The sequence below is a fragment of the Rattus norvegicus genome, chromosome 7 (assembly GCF_021556685.1).
Source record: "Rattus norvegicus strain SHRSP/BbbUtx chromosome 7, alternate assembly SHRSP_T2T, whole genome shotgun sequence".
Classification (NCBI taxonomy): Eukaryota; Metazoa; Chordata; class Mammalia; order Rodentia; family Muridae; genus Rattus; species Rattus norvegicus.
Genome location: NC_141540.1, coordinates 137,247,961 through 137,264,440, shown reverse-complemented (window position 1 = coordinate 137,264,440; position 16,480 = coordinate 137,247,961). Strand labels below are relative to the sequence as shown.

At 46.4% G+C, this 16,480-nt stretch overlaps 1 long non-coding RNA gene and 1 pseudogene across 2 annotated transcripts; both read left to right on the top strand.

Moving 5' to 3' along the window:
• The first annotated feature begins 1,149 nt into the window (after positions 1 to 1,149).
• LOC148004958 (uncharacterized) lies at positions 1,150 to 8,012 on the top strand. 2 transcript variants are annotated; one of them, XR_015625949.1, is made up of 4 exons: positions 1,150 to 1,269; positions 2,929 to 2,962; positions 6,513 to 6,654; positions 6,935 to 8,012. It is a non-coding gene; the product is annotated as an uncharacterized LOC148004958 (long non-coding RNA). The 2 variants fall into 2 exon arrangements; XR_015625948.1 differs by lacking the exons at positions 1,150 to 1,269; positions 2,929 to 2,962 and having other exon boundaries at positions 6,213 to 6,654.
• A 139-nt stretch (positions 8,013 to 8,151) lies between these two features.
• LOC148004957 (F-box/WD repeat-containing protein 2-like) lies at positions 8,152 to 14,633 on the top strand (annotated as a pseudogene).
• Positions 14,634 to 16,480: the final 1,847 nt, after the last annotated feature.

Here is a 16,480-nt window from a genome sequence, read left to right as displayed (position 1 = left end):
GGTTTCTGTCGCTGTAAAGAGACATCATGACCACAGCAACTCTTTTTTTTTTTTTTTTTTTTTTTTGTTCTTTTTTTCGGAGCTGGGGACCGAACCCAGGGCCTTGCGCTTCCTAGGTAAGCACTCTACCACTGAGCTAAATCCCCAGCCCCGACCACAGCAACTCTTATAAAGGAGAACATTTCATTGAGGCTGGCTGATCGTTGAGACATTATCATCATGGCAGGAAGCATGGCAGCGTGCAGGCAGACGTGGTGCTGGAGAGGTAGATGAGTGTTCTACATCTTGATCTGCAGAGGCAGTAAGTGACTTCTACACAAGGCCCGCCTTGAACATCTGATACCTCAAAGCCTGCCTCCAAGGACACACTTCTTCCATAAGGCCACACCCACCTCAACGAGGCCACGCCCAGCCCAACGAGGCCACACCTCCTAATATTGCCATTCCCTATGTGCGGGCCTGTGTGGACCATTTTCTTTCAAACCACCACACCAGCGTCTTTCAGGACACGCTCTTGCCACTTCCCCTCATGTAGCTTGCTGAGAGTATGTCTGGATTCTCACTACACTTTCTCCCTCAGGCTTACACCTTTAGGATTAGGAGGTGGCCATGGGGTGGCTGTTGAGCAGTAGAAGCTGAGACAAGAGGGCCGGGATGTCTTAACCACTGTGTATCACCCTCTTGAGCTGCAGAACAGAGCCAAGGAATCTCCGTTTGAGGAACTACAACAGAAAAGGTTCTAGCGAAAGCTTACCATAGATCGGAAAGTGAAAAATATGTAATATTTTGGGCTACGTTGAGGGCACTGTAGAGAGGTGGGAGAGTCTGTGGTTTCTGACGCGAGGGTCCGAGCCTCTGCACACACTAGCTCTCTGAGTGAATAAGTATGCAGAAAGCTCCAGAAAGGTGAGGTGGAAGAGAGAAAAAGAATGGTGTGGAGAAGGGTGTGGAGAGGGGAAGAAAGGCAGCAAGGAGAAAAACTAGGAAAGCCACGGAGGGAGAGAGACTGAGAGACATCCAGAGAGGAAGCGACGGGAGTCGAATGGCTCCTCAGCAAGCCATGCAAATGCCTTCGGGCACCGATGGCCGCAGCTGTTTCCTGTTTGTGTCTGGTTTGTTATTAATAGCGAAATCTCTAAACCTTGACCCGTGCGCTCATTCCTCTCACCCAGCGGCCAGCAGCTCATCAGAGCTCAGGTCCACAGAGGTCGCCAAAGGGTCTACCGCCCTTCGCCCACATCACCGTGACTGTGCGCGCCTGTGTGAGAAGTAAGTTCCATCTTTAGAAATAGTTCTGTTTGGTACAGTTTTAGATTTTTTAGAACGTTTGCAAATCGGTACTGTTCCCCACACACTTTGCCACCAGCCTCCCTTTTGCTAACATCCTGTATTTGCATAGTGCACCTGGTTATAACTGGTGAACGGCTGTTGATATGATTTTACAGTTAGTGTATGAGAGTTTATATTATAACATATGAAGCCTATAATAGATGACGTAACAGTATCTATATATAACACCAGTGTGCAAATGATAAGTGTGTTATATATACGGTTTAAAGCATAGTTATATATCAGGTAGATTCTGCGTGAGAGGAAACCTTTGATACCTGCCTGTCTTGGTATAGCTTACTTCAGTTAACACGGTCGCATCTAATTCCACGCGCTTCCTGCAAATGATAAACTTTCATTCTTTTTTGTGGCTGGCTAAAATGCCACTGCGCGCGCACACACACACCCTCCCCCCGTTCTCTTTATCCATTCATCGGCTGACAGATGTGTCGGTTGTGGCGTATCCCGAGCTAGCCTGATCAGCGCTGCATTAGCTCGCGTGTGGACATAGATTGCTTCCCGGGAGGGATTTCAGGGATTTCTCGTATCTCTCTCCATTGTGAGAGCGTGCCGGATTCCATGCTGGTTTCTTGGGAGGACTCACTCACTTTGTGCACTGCAGTTAGGAGACATCTGAGACGGCGGGACATCTGTATAAATGGTGGACAATCCCTTTGCGCACTCTCCCTGATCCACCTCATCGTTCACCTTTTCACACTGGTGTGAACTCGAGGATGTTCCTTTTCCACCGCTGTCTTTTCTGTCGCGTGGGCGAGGAAGCATCTGGGCGTGTTCCCATCGGCTCGCACGCTCGTGCTCGGGGATCTTTCCACAGGCACCCACTACGTGCGCATTAGCTGAACTATGAGCTAACAGGGGCTCCTGGCTCTGCTCCTTGATCATTGTGGGCCATCTAGTCTTGCCCGCTTGCCACTTCTACCTCCCTTTTCAACAGTGAGGAACCTCTCCAGGGCTCGCTATCCACTTACGTAACCCCAGGGGGTTGTTTCGGTGCCAGCACGTTGTTTCGGTGCCAGCACGAGAAAGTTACCAGCAGAGTTAGGTCCACGCCTCTTTTCTCCCTGCTGCCCCAAATGTGTTAAATCCTTTTCTCACAGCTTGTTTCCGTCAAAGACCTTTCTTATCTCCAATCACCTTAAGCGGTTTTTAAAATTAATTTTTAGATGTTGAGATTATATTCATTTGCCCTTCCCTTCTCTCCCTCCAAATTCCCATATACCCCTCCTTGCTCTCTTCAAAATTCATGGCCTTTCCCCCTTTCATTGCTGACGTACATAGATGTATGTTTACATACCTATGTACATATCCCCATATGTAACTCTCTCTATATATATAACCCTATATATAACCCTTTATATAACCCTATATATAACCCTATACATATCCCTATATATAATCCGACTAATCTGTATAAGGTTACTTGTGTGTATGTTTCCAAGGCTGATCACTAGATATTGGATAACCAATTAGCATGCTCTTCCCTGGGGAAGAGTATACGGGTTTTAAAAATTGCTACACTGACATACGCTAACCTTCTTTTTTTTTTTTTTTTTTTTTTTTTTGTTCTTTTTTTCGGAGCTGGGGACCGAACCCAGGGCCTTGCCCTTCCTAGGTAAGTGCTCTACCACTGAGCTAAATCCCCAGCCCCTACACTAACCTTTTTTTAAGAGTTGATTTACATATGTGGAGGTCAGTGTGGTCGCCTGGCAGGGGCCAGAGGAAGGTTCAAATCTCCCAGAGAAGGGTTCCAGGCAGCTGTGATGCCTATGGCGCTGAGACCCTTCGGTCCTCTGAAAAGGAGCAAGCACTCTCAGACTCTCCAGGCCTGTTAATGTTAAAGGACATGAAGTCACATATTTGGTTATCATCGCACATATGACCATTGACACCTTTAAAAATCCGTTATGTTTCATTTATTCGGCCCTAACTACTCCCAATCCTGTGGCAACCACTGTCTCAAATCACCATCAAGCAGAGTTACCTTCTCGGAGTGGCAGGCAGGTAAGTTACACACTGTGCAGAAGTTTTCAAAGCAGTAATGGCGACAGTTGTTGGTAACATACATTTAATATTTACCAGGTCCGATGAATTGACAGCACATCCATTCTGACGGCTAAGGAGTATCCTACCACATGGAAATACTCTAAGTTTGTCTGTGCGTCCATCTAATGATGGACACACGTATCGATTACTGCTTGAAAGTTATGATAAAAGCTGCTGTGAGTTTATGTTTAGGTCCTGTGTGGACATAGGTTTTCAAATCAGGATGGCACACACTTAGAAGCACAGTTACTGGGCCTCATGGCAAGATCACACTTACCTTTCTTTCTCACGACTTTTTTTTAAAAGAGAGAAGTGTTAACCTCAGGACTTACAGATGATGTGGGCTGTTTGGGGCCGCCATGAGTGTCAGGGAGAGGGGGAGAGAGTCAGAGAAAGTAAAAAACCAGAACAAAACAAAACAATGCTCTGCTCCAGAGAGAAATAAAGGAAGAACTTTGAAACTGACAGGGGGAAATGAAAGGTCACCTGAGAAGAGCAGAGAGAAGGCGAGAGACACAGGGAGCGGGGTAGAGACAGCAGCTGCTTTCAAAATGTAAGCCCCTGGAATGAGCCCAGAGGCCTCCAAGGTGAGCCAGCGATTCTTCTCCCAGACAGGTCAGTGGTGATGATAAATCCGTGTGACTTCGAGGGCCAGGTTTCATCCTGAGAGAGAAGCTAGTGCTGCAGTCTTAGCTTTCTGAAGGGCCTGAATCTATGGAACAATCAGAAACCAAGTCCAGTTCAGCTTGCCACAGCTCCAGTGAGAGGGAAGGCCAGTGGGAAGGGTGCCGCAGAAAGCCAAGCACCTGCAGGGCAAAGGCTCCAGCAGAGACTCCAATCGAGCCAGAACGTGGGGAGATATGGCCCCTTGCCAGCTGGAACATACCCAGACAGCTGATAATTACGACAGAGGCTGACCACACTGAGCCTAAAGCCACTACTGGGTAAGTCAACCTCAGTGTTGGTCACAGACAGAGCCAAAGGACTCCTAAGCTCTGGCAGCGGAGTTACGAGTCCACCATGCCTTTCTGATAAAATCCCTAAGGAAACTTGGAAGAGAAAGACACACCTCATCACAGTAAAGCCTATGTATGTGAGCTGGAGAGATGGCTCAGAGGTTAAGAGCACTGGCTGCTCTTCCAGAGGTGCTGAGTTCAATTCCTAGTAACCACATGGTGGCTCACAACTCTCTGTAGTGAGATCTGATGCCGTCTACTGGGCATTCTGGTGCAAATGTAGACAGAGCATTCATGTGAACAAGTACATGATTTTTTTTTTTTTTGGCAAGGGTGTCCAATCTCTCCACTCTCATTCAATATTATACTCAATATCTCAGCTAGAGCAATGAAACAAGAGAAAGAAAGAAAAGGGGGTAGAAACAGGAAGAGAAGAAGTCATACTATTCCTGTTTACAGGCTACAGGATCCTATGATTGACAGATTAAAGACTAAACCAGAATACTATTGGACCTGATAAACATTCTTAGCTTTACAGTAGGATATACATCAAAACTCATAAATATGTGGTAACATTTCTGTCAAGAAAACCGGGGGTGGGAATAATATTCATAATAAAATTGATTAATTAATTAATTAAAAATTAATTAATTAAAATACCTAGGACTCATTGTCACCAAGGAGGTGAAAAAACTCAACATTGAAATCTTCAGGGGTTGGGGATTTAGCTCAGTGGTAGAGCGCTTGCCTAGCAAGCACAAGGCCCTGGGTTTGGTCCCCAGCTCCTAAAAAAAAAAAAAAAAGAAAAGAAAAGAAATCTTCAAGGTGGGCTAGAGAGATGGCTCAATGGTTAAGAACACTCACTGCTCCTCCAGAGGTCCTGAGTTCAATTCCCTGCAACCACATGGTGGCTCACAACCGTCTGTAATGGGATCCGATGCCTTCTTCTGGTGTGTCTGAAGACAGCAATAGCGTACTCACATACATAAAATAAATAAATAGATCTTTTAAAAAAAACAAAGAAATCTTCCAGGCACTGAAGAAATTGGAGAGCGCATTAGAGATGGAAAAACCTTCCATGCTCCTGGGTTGGCAGAGTTAGTGTTGTGGTGATGGCTACAGTTCTGAGAGCAATCTATAGACTCAGCACGATCTCCATCAACATTCCAGTGACATTTTTCCCCACTGAGATAGAGAACCAGAGATAGAAGAAAATTCTAAAATGAATAAGGAAGCACAAAAAGACCCCCAAGCAGCCAGGCTATTCATAGCAAAATCAATAATGGTGGAAGGGTCACAAGACCTAGTCTCAAACAGTTCTGCAGAGCCATAGTGCCAACACAAAATCATACAAGTGTCAGAACAGAAGCAAGACCTAGGAAAAGCCCATGCAACTACCGCCCGACACCCTGTGTGTGTGCACACGCACCCATGCGCACACTCAGTGTTGACAGTGTTTCACACAGAGTCTGTCACTGAACTTAGAACTCATGGATTCAGCTAGGCTGGCTATCAGCAAGCGTCAGGAATCCTCTCTCTGCATCCTCGGTGCTGGGCTTTTTATTGAGTACTGGGGATCCAAACTAAGGTCCAGAATGGCCTAGAACTCATAGAGATCCTCCTGCCTCTGCCTTGAGTGTTGATATCAAAGGTGTGCGCTGTTGTGGTAAAATTAATCCGTGAGCTCTAGCTGGTTCCATTACCGCTTTCACACACTGTCCCCTTGGCGGTTGTTACCACGCCTGAGACTCACATCGTGTTCCGCAGTCCATGCTAGCGTAGCCCACGCCATGCTAGCCCCAAGCATTCTATAGCCTAGCACAGCTTCCTGTCACAGACTCTGCTCACACTCCCTATGCCCAGGGAAGTCATTACTCAGCAAACTGGAACCCAACAACCAGACTCATGTGTTAAATGCTCAATGTACAATACATCCATGCAATTAACTTATGACCAATTGATAAGGATATAAACTGCCCACCTAGACACACAAAGCCCTGTACACATCCATCCCTTAAGAATATTCATAACAACCTATAAAGGTGCAGAGGGAAATCTTAACATCTGCCGCCATGTTCTCTCAGCTGCTCTCCTCCTCTGGTTCTGGTCTCCTCCTCTCCTAAACTTTTCTCCCACCCATCCTTCCTTCTCATCCAATGACAGGCCTCGTTCTATCCTGTACCTGCCTTCGCCTGCATAATGACGTCAACCTACAGTGTACCATCAAACTGGTCTTACGGCCACCAGTTTTTGACAAAGGTCTCAGAAACTTTTATTGGAGGAAAATCACTTCTTCGACACAATGGTGAGGAAACTGGATTCCCAAGCTGAGAAGAATGGAGGTGGAGAGATGGATTCATTCTCTAAGTTTTGTTCCGTCAGAGGATCCTATTAATGTGTTACTAGTTGACTTGGTATCTTTGTCAAAGCTCAACTTGCAGCATTTGTGTTTCTCTCCCTCCCTCTCCCCCTCCCCCCTCCTCTCCCTCTCCCCCCCCTCCATTCTCTGTCTCCCTCTGTCTCTGTTCTCTCTGTCTCTCTTTTCTCCCTCCTGTTTCCATTTATCGGTGCATCTATTCTTTCAGCAGGAGCGCCTGACCGAGTCCTATAGTTTTATGACTGGGGCCCTGGCTGAGTCCTATAGCTCCAGGACCGGTCTCGCAGAGAGAATCTTCCTTTGTGCAGGCTACTTGATGTCTTAGTTCATATCTTGAACACTATCTTGTCCAGACGTACCGGAATCGAGCTACTGCCAAGCATGGTGGACTCTAAACTATGAAAAATTAATTAGATGGGTTCCAGAGAGAAAACTCAAGATGCGATAGCTGATGGATCACGTAAAGCGACAGAAAGCACTGTTAAAGACAGGAGAAAGGGCAGAAACCTGAAGAGGCTTTGCGCTCTAAACAGTGGTGGGAGAGGCAACGTTATCGATACCACCAATGTGGACCACGAGCCCTGTCTATGCCTGTACATAAATGCCATTCCTAAAGCTGAGTCAGCTATGCACTGACTCTTAAGACTGTTAGCCTCTTACAGTCCCTCTCACGACAGAGTTCTGACTTCCCTAAAATGAATACACGAACCAAGCACATTCTTGACAAATAGAGTAACTTAAGATAGAGAATGTCAACTTAACAGTAATGTCGGTAACAAGAATCACCACACGACAGTCCCTACTAGTGGGCTCCCCACTAGTTTCACCGCCAAAATGCACAGAGATGTTTTACTTCGTTGTAACATTGTAACGAAAGATGAAACCATGCGGCTGTCAGGAGAAGGGATTGCTCTGGAAAGGAATACATTTTAAAATGCATGTGTTTCTAAATGGGCATTGATGTGACTGAGAGAATGTTACTTTGTTCCGATCCCACCCTGAATCCATCTGGGCCTGCTCAGGTGCTTTTCAGCCCTTAACCCCCTGAAAGTCATAGCCACCTGGGAGGCGACACTCTCCAGACTTTTCCTGACTCCGACCAGGTGCACAGCCAGAACAGTCTCCTGACTGTGGAGTCAAAGCAGATATGTTACCTGTTTCTCCTCACTTACACGTGACGTTGTGGTTTTGTGGTTCTTGCCTCACGGACTTCGATGCCAAGGGCCCTGCTGAGGCTATAGCCTGCTCTTGGACACTGGCTTAAATAAAAGACTGCTTTGGCCTTACACGTGTGGTGGTTATAACTTTCTTACCTGGATAGATTGAGGTCCCGTGAGACTATCCCACACACACATGGGACTCAGACCTCCCTAGCCAGTGGGGAGGTTGTAGCAGATTTAACCCCTAAAGACATTCCAAGGCCCCATGCCTACCCCTAAGCCCAGAGAGGTCTGGAATGACTACCATATCCTGGACACCAAAATGGATCAAATCCTTCTGACATTCCTAGGAGGTAAGTTTGTATACTGAAGTCAGTTCTTGTTTTAAAAAAGGGAGGGTCTCCCCAGCAGATATGTAGCAGAGGGCTGCTACATCTGGCCTCAGGGAGAGGGTGCTTCTAAACCTGCAGAGACTTGATTCCCCAGGCAAGGGGGTGGGGGTGGGAGTGTCCTCTCAGAGGCGAATGAAAGGGGGGATGGGGGAGGAACTCTTCAAGGGGAAACCAGGAGGAAGGCAACATTTGGGATGTAAAGAAAGAAAGAAACAAACAAATATAGGCCTCTTGAGAAAGAGCCTTTTTAAGGTCTAAGGAGGATAGGTCTCTTGAGAAGCCCTCTTAATGTTTGGAAAGGAAATTTCTGACAAGGAGCCTTCTCACTCTGCACTGGGATGCTAATAGAGAGGATTCAGTTGTCTGATTCTGCCTCCCAAGACTATATGGAGACCGGGGGTTTGAGTGGCTGGGTGGCCAATTGTTGTGTGAGTGATGAATGTGGTCTGAGCAGATTCTGACAGGAGAGCACTGGTATTGGTTGTTGGCGTCTTGGTCTCACCTTGTCTCAAGGACAGGAAAGCTGGTCCGTTCTCTAAGCTCTTTTTGACTTTGTGCTAACGAGATGCCAACCCAGGGTATGTACTTTACCCTTGAGGGAGAGACACAATTCCCCTGTTGCTTGTGATTCATAAGTGGTGCTAATCCCTTTCTGGGGTTAGACTGAGAGATAACAGTAAACTCCCATTCTATCCGGTGTCTGTTTGTCTTTCACCTACAGATGCCACTGTCACCTCTTCTGTTTCCTGAAGTGGAAACTTGAGGGTTCTTTGGCCAGTCGGTTGTGTTGGATGGTGTTTTGCTGGGGCAAACACGTGAAGAAATGTTTTCCTGAAGTGGACACAGGTGAAAGGATGCTGTGCTAAAGCAAGTGCGTGGAAGGACACGCGATGAAGGATTCTTTGCTAACAACACACATGCACTGGTCCACCTTACCTTGCAGAGTTAAGCTGCATTTGTCAGAACGCCATGGAGAGAAATGTGCCAAAAAACATCCCTCTCCGGTGGTGTGGTGGCTTGCTGTGGCTTTTTTTTGCCGCTTCCTCAGACTGGGGCTGATTGGCAGAGAGATGTCAGCCGAGACAGACTCACATGGAGTTTTGCTAAGTCAGGTTCACACGCTGAGGCAAGACCCACGGAGGACACATGACGTTTGGAGAGGGTATTAATAGGACTCAGTGGACGGCACCGGAGAGATACAGCTAGCTGTGCAATACCTTCGGGTTTCTTGTCTTGGCTGATCTTTGCTTCACTGAAAGAGGCATAGTCAGAACTTCTCCTCGTGCTCCTGCTGGTCCCTGCTGCTGACTTGAGCCAAGGCCGAGCCCTGGCTGTCTCTGCTAGGTAGTGTCACGACTGCTGATTTGTGTTTGCTAACTGACGCTACTGGGCTGCTGGTGTGTCCGTGAAGTGTTTGTGAGTGGATCAAGCTGCCACTGCTGACCCGTGGACTGATCTGTTGATTTCCAGGCAACACAGATAGGATTTGCTTCAAAGAACCTTTCTAAACTGGTCCATTTCCCCCATATTCTTTCTTTTCCATTACCTCTGGTGTGTGGTGGGATAGAAGGAAGCTTAAAGCACTTATGAACTGCCATTAAAAATAGGCGTTACAGAAATTAAAGTTACAATTAAAGTTTCAGGCCCCATGTCTCTCACTGTGCTCATCTGGCCCCTCCTTCCCTACCAGATCCTCTGTTTCTCCCTAGCTCTCTGCCCTTCAGAGTCTCAGTCCCAACCCCCATCATCCCTGCTGTCAGCTCCACTTAGGGTTTCTCACAGAACCTGAACCTGGTCAGCTCCTGATCGTCTTCTCCCAAAGGACTCCTCTATCTTGATTGGAAGTGAGGCAGAAAGGCTTTCTTTTATTGTTGTTGTTGGTTTTGGTTTGGTTTGTTTCAGCACAGGGTTTCTCTGTGTAGCCCTGGCCATCCTGGAACTTGCTCTGCAGACCAGGCTGGCTTAGAACTCAGAGATCTGCCTGCTTCTGCCTCCCAAGTGCCGGAATTAAAGGAGTGTGCCAGCACCGTCCGGCTAAGTCATAAAGTCTTACCCAGCTGGGCCCTACATAATACTGGGACGAACCCTGCATGACGAGGTCCCAGCCAGGTAGGATGGCCTATGTAAAGGGCACACAATGGCTATGGAAGTCACCAGATTAGGACCCGCAAGGTGGGCAGAAGTGGAACAGCCCCTCCCTTTGTGTCTCTCCACTAAAAACCCAGGTAATATAGCAGTCTGGACAACTGATGAGTCCAGAGACCCATTCAGAATTGCTGAAGGGCTTGTGACTGGTTTTGTTTTTGTTTTTGTTTTTGTTTTTGTTGTTGTTGTTTGTTTTTGTTCAGAAAAAGTCCCTTTGTTGCACAGCCTGGGCTGGAGACTGAGGATAAAAGTTATGCAGGGACTTTTCCTTTGGGTTTTCATGACTTCTTCCTCTGACTGAGATAAGAGATTCTTTTTGATCTTGGGACTACCTTATGCTATACCTGTTGTGGTGGTTTGAATAGATTTGGCCCTCATAAATGCATGTGTTTGAATGCTTGGCCATAGGGAGTGGCACTATGAGGAGGTGTGGCCTTGTTGAAGGAGGTGTGGCCTTGTTTGAGGGGGTGTGGCCTTGTTGAAGGAGGTGTGTCACTGTGTAGGCAGGCTTTGAGGACTCCTGTGCTCAGGCTCTGCCCAGTGAGGAAGAGAGAGCCTTCTCCTGGCTGCCTGAGGAAGACAATCTTTTCCTGTCTGCCTTTGGATCAAGATGTAGAACCCTCAGCTCCTCCAGCATCATGTCTGCCTGGACATTGCCAGGCTTCCCACCATAATAAAAATGGACTGAACCGCTGAAACTATAAGCCAGCCCCAATTAAATGTTTTCCTTTATCAGAGTTGCTTTGGTCATGGTGTCTCTTCACAGCAGTGACACCCTACCTCAGGGACCTATCTGGGTTCTGCCTTTGTTTCTGCCCCACCAAGCCCGGACACTCTAGCTGTTGTTTCTACTTCTCAGTTATAGAGAAACAAATGCCTTTGGGGTAAGGGTAATATTAAAAATATATTGTCACGTGCTGGTTTAGCTCACTGAAAAGCTGCACCTTGAGATAAGGTTTGGCCTTCCCACTTCAGACCCGAGCATGTTTACCTCAAAGTTTCCTCCAGATCCCCTATTCTGATTAGAATTCGGCCAGTTTTAGAGAGGGCATGGGGACTGTTGAGAAGAGAATTTATTCCATATTTGTTGACCATTTTGTATGCGTTTTTTAAGCCCATTTGATGTATGGTGTCCTTTAACCTAGTAGTGTTTCTTTTAGTGGGCGCTGAAACTTAATCGAATGACCTACATAATGACACAGATAAATATATCAATTACCTTTATGGGAATGTCATCGTCATTATCAAATGCATGGCAGGGGTAACTTCAGGAAGAAGGGGTTTATTTAGGAACCTTGTTGAGAGAGGTGTAGTCCATCCTGGAGGAGGAGGAAGACAGCTGGCACATTACATCAACGCTGAGCGGAGAAATATGAAAACTGGTCATCCGCTTGCTTTCGGACCTCAGCCCATGAAATGGTGCCTTACACAGTTAGAGGGGATCTTCTGTCCACTGTTAGCCCAATTAGAAACTGTCGCGGTAACCGCACGTACCTGGGTGGTCGCTCTGTCGCTAGTTTCAGCGGGCGATAGGAACTAGTGCTAATTCATCTCATCGGGTCCACGCTGGCCCCGGTGGTACTCTCTAACTCGGGGGCGGGGGTCCACAAGCCGTTCCAGCGTGGCACCTTGCCACACTGCTTTGCTTTCACTCACAGTTCCCTTGGCGGGTTGTTACCACGCCAGGCACACACATCCCAATTCCGTGGTGGGCTTGGTGCACCCTGCCACCGAACCTTCTCTTGAACTCAATTAAGTCGCCCCATGGAAGAACACACCACACAATAACCTCTGATCCAATTGGTCAGATGTAATTTGCCGTCTAGACGGCAAAATATCCTGTACGCACCCATCTCTTAGAAATATTGATTACAACCTGTATCTATGCCCGGAGAAGAATCTTAACGTCTGCCGCCGTGTTCTCCCTTCTCTCCTGCTTCTCCCTCTCCTTCTAAAACCTCTGTTCCCGCCTCCCTTCTTCCTTCGTCCAATGACAGGCCTCCTTTTATCTTGCCTGCCTTCACCTGCATGATGACATCAACCTACAAGCAACTCCCTCATACAGAAGCCCAGAGTGATTCTGTGTCCATCAAGTTGACAATCACAATGGGGGCCTAGACTCACCTAGTATCAGTACATCAAAATTTAGTTTTGATGTCCATTAGTGTTTGTTTTATGAATAGGGAGCTCTAACATTTAATATATATATATATATATATATATTTATTTATTTATCACCATCGTCTTGATGAACTGGTCCCTTTATCAATATGTAGCAGCCATTTTTCTTTCTTCTAGTTTTGGTTTGAAGTTTATCTGTTGACTTTACCAGAATAACTCTGCCAACGTTTTAGTGTCCATTCACTTGGTAGACCATTTTTCTGCCCTTTGACACGAAGTCTGGAGGCATTTCTTGTTAGTGAGGTGTGTTTCTTGTAGACAAGACAGTTGCGTCTAGTTTTTTAATCTAGTCTGTCTGTCTGCAGCTCTTTACAAGAATTAGTAAATATCTCTCTAAAATAACATGAAACATTCAGGGCCTCAACTCCCCAATAAAGAACTGCGGTGTCTCCTGTCCTCCACTTGTCTGTTGCGTGGCAATGTGCTTGCCTGAAGGTTATTTTGTGACTGTCCCCGTGTGTTTTTCCCTAACCAAGTGCTTTGTTCTGTCTTTATTGAATGTTGTTATCCAGATGATGATTCCAGGCAAGGCCTGCCTTTGTGATGGGACTCAGGTGACCTCTGCTCATGACCTTGCTTAACCCTGAGACTATAAACTTTCTGGTGCTCTAAATGAAGTTGGCGATTGCATGAGACTTTAGTCTGACTCCTTTTTAAGCTCCATTTTCCTGGGTCTTACCACTGATAGTGTGGTGATACGTGGGAGGTCGTGGTGCTGAGATAAAGTGGCCATCCAGTGCTCAGCCGTAAGCACGATACTCGGATCACCCCCTCCAAGGTTTAGTGACCATTGTAGATGCAGGGCAGAAAGGATAGAAGTGTCAGGCATGAAATGCTCGTGTATGGCTATGACATTCATGAATTCCCAACAGCTATGGTTGCTGGCATAGATCCTGCACAGGACTGAGCCTTGGGAAGCTAATGGCAGTAGGGGGCTACTGAGGAAGAGGAAGTCATTACCTTCAGTGATGTAATCACTAGTGAGATGGTTAGCTCCGTGCAGAGCATTAAACCTGCGTCCATGCGAATGGCCCTGTTCAAACCTGACAGGTCACAAAGAAAAGAAAATAAAAACAAAACTAAAAGTCATGAATTGGGTTAGAAACTGGGGAACAAGAGGTGAGGGACAATGGAAGTCCAGCAGGAGAGATAACTGCAACCAGAATGTGTTATACACATGCATCAAGGTGTTTAATAAATTAAAAAATAACAAACAGGCAAATTAACATCTTTCTTGCTTCCGTGAGACTGTGGACCAGAAGTGGTGTCTGTAGGCCCAGATACCGTGACTAGGAGTGACGTAAGCCACTATCAGGCTCCCTTAGGTAAATATTTTCATAAACTTATGGGAAGAAAGGACTTTGAGACATGACTTGATATGATTCCTGTTACGTTTCTTTCCCAAAGAGATTTGCAGAAAAATGAAACTCTGGATCACCTGACTTGTCTGAGCGGGGCCAATCAGCCCAGGCATCTTCTGTCGTAATCTGATGCTTTCCTCAAACCCCTTTCCTCAGAGTTCAGTTTCTGTGTGTTAAAACATCTCGCTCCTCAGGTTGTGCTCACATGCTGACTTGTCTCTACACAGTGGAGGCTGGCGATGAGTGTCTGTGCTGGAGGTCTACTGCATGTAGACACTTCCGAGGCAGGGGATTTCATTCAGGACGTTTTGTACTGGGAGAGGTTTATCTGAAGGCTATTTCGAGAATGAAGCAACTGGAGGATAGGAAGCCTTTGGAAATCTTATCATTAACCGGACATAAGACCAGAGTAGACACTGATACAAAGGTGGACTTCTCTGTACAGGGTCAGGTGACTTGTCTGACAAGCCCTGAGGTGGAAGTAACGGGAGCTTATTTACCGCATTCAGACCCACACTTGGATAGCCTCGAAATCTGATGGGCAGAAGCTTGTGTTAGGCCAACACTGGCCTGCCGAGATGGAATTCTGGGAAGGACCCAGCGCTTCCAGGGACACATGGGGACGGGAGGCAGTGTTTAAGATGGACTGCAATGATGAAGTATGGTGAACTATCTAGGTGACTGACTATGCAAACCTGGAACATGGACTGGGTGACCAAGGTAGGTTTGTGGAGGTGCAGTCAAGTCTCTCTTGCATATCTAGCTAGAGCACACACACACACACACACACACACACACACACACACACACATACACACACACATATATATATTTTCTGGAGTGTGGGAAATATGATTTAAATTTGTCTAGTTGAGAAGGAAATCAACTACCAACACTGAAAGACTTTGCCTCTGAGGACAGAGGTATCTGCCTGCAGCCAGGACTTTTGTTCCGATGCCAAACGCACTGTCTGTAGCTTGGTGTCAGTCACTACATCAAGACATTTGACATAGCAAACTGGCCTTTGAAGATGTCTCTACCCTGCTGTTTGACAACTGTTACCTGTACACCATGGACTAACACACAGAACCCAGTTATCGCTAGAGGGTAGGACCTCAAAGAGAGTACAGACTTCTGGCATCCTGGATAAATGGAAACACACGTAAAATGACATGCGTGGGCTTGACCATGTCAGCAATGGTTGGCTACAGTGTTCGCTTGGTGGTATAAAGGGGGTGAGGTCAGGATTGACCAGCATGGATTTTGACTGCTAGGGCTGTGGGGTTCTGGTGCTACCCACGTCTGTGGCAATTTACCACGTGACTCAACGTTCACAGCTGGGGTATTGCACGGTGTACACTTATTTATGTCTGTTTACCAGTGGTTGAGGCTGGAGCTAGGAGGGCTTGCTTTACTGACTTACACTGCAGAGCTAATGGGGCACACCACTGACTCCCTCTGTACTTGGCTATGTTGATCAGTGTTCAGAGACTGTACTTGGAGGTTCATCCCTTTTGAGTGGAATATTGGCTTCAATAAAGCTACATTATTTTGTGATAGTCCTGTAAAATAAGTTTTCCTTATAGCACTTATTTTCCATTCTTTAATATGAATATTGCACATTTGACCACATTTTGTTCATGAGTCCTACCTCTATACCTTTTGAATTTGTAAACTTTTATTGATGTAAGCTCACAGACTAAACGGGAAACCTCCTCTGCTATATAAAAACTGGATATAAAAACACGGGGTTATTTGTTCAAAACTGCCAAGGGGTTAAGTAACCCAAGGTCTTTACACCATGATTTCTTCTCTTAATGCGGATTTTGTCTTGTATTCTATTCGTAAAAGACAGACTACAGCAATTATTTCCAATGAAACCATAAAGAGCTATAAATTGGTCACCCTTCTTTTTAAAGCTGCCACTATGGGCTTCTGTCACACTGTGGAAGGCTGGTTGTCTAGGAAAGCATGACACGGTTGTGCATTTTGATGAAGGTATTTTTTTTTTCTTTTTTCTTTTTTTCAGAGCTGGGGACCGAACCCAGGGCCTTGTGCTTGCTAGGCAAGCGCTCTACCACTGAGCTAAATCCCCAACCCCGATGAAGGTATTTTTATGGGCACCGTTTGTACTTTTTAGCAAATCTCTTTTTGGGGGTGGGCGTGGGCTGGAGAGATAGCTCAGGCTAATCTTAGCATTCCTCTTCCAGATGAGCTGGGGTTGAGTACCAGCAACGACATGCTGGCTCATAACCATCTGCAAGCCCAGCTCCGGGGGCTGTCTCCCTCTTCAGACATACATGTGAGCAAAATAACCGTACACATAAAAAACGAACTAAAACTTGTTTGTATGTGTATGTCTGTTCATGGGGTACTTCTCTGTGCAAGTGAAAGTGTATGCGTCCCACAGTGCACATGTGGAGGTCAGAGGACCACCTTGGGTACTGATTCTTGCCTTCTACTCTCTACAGGACGGTCTGGTGTCACCGAGAGTAGGCTGGTTGACATGCCAGCT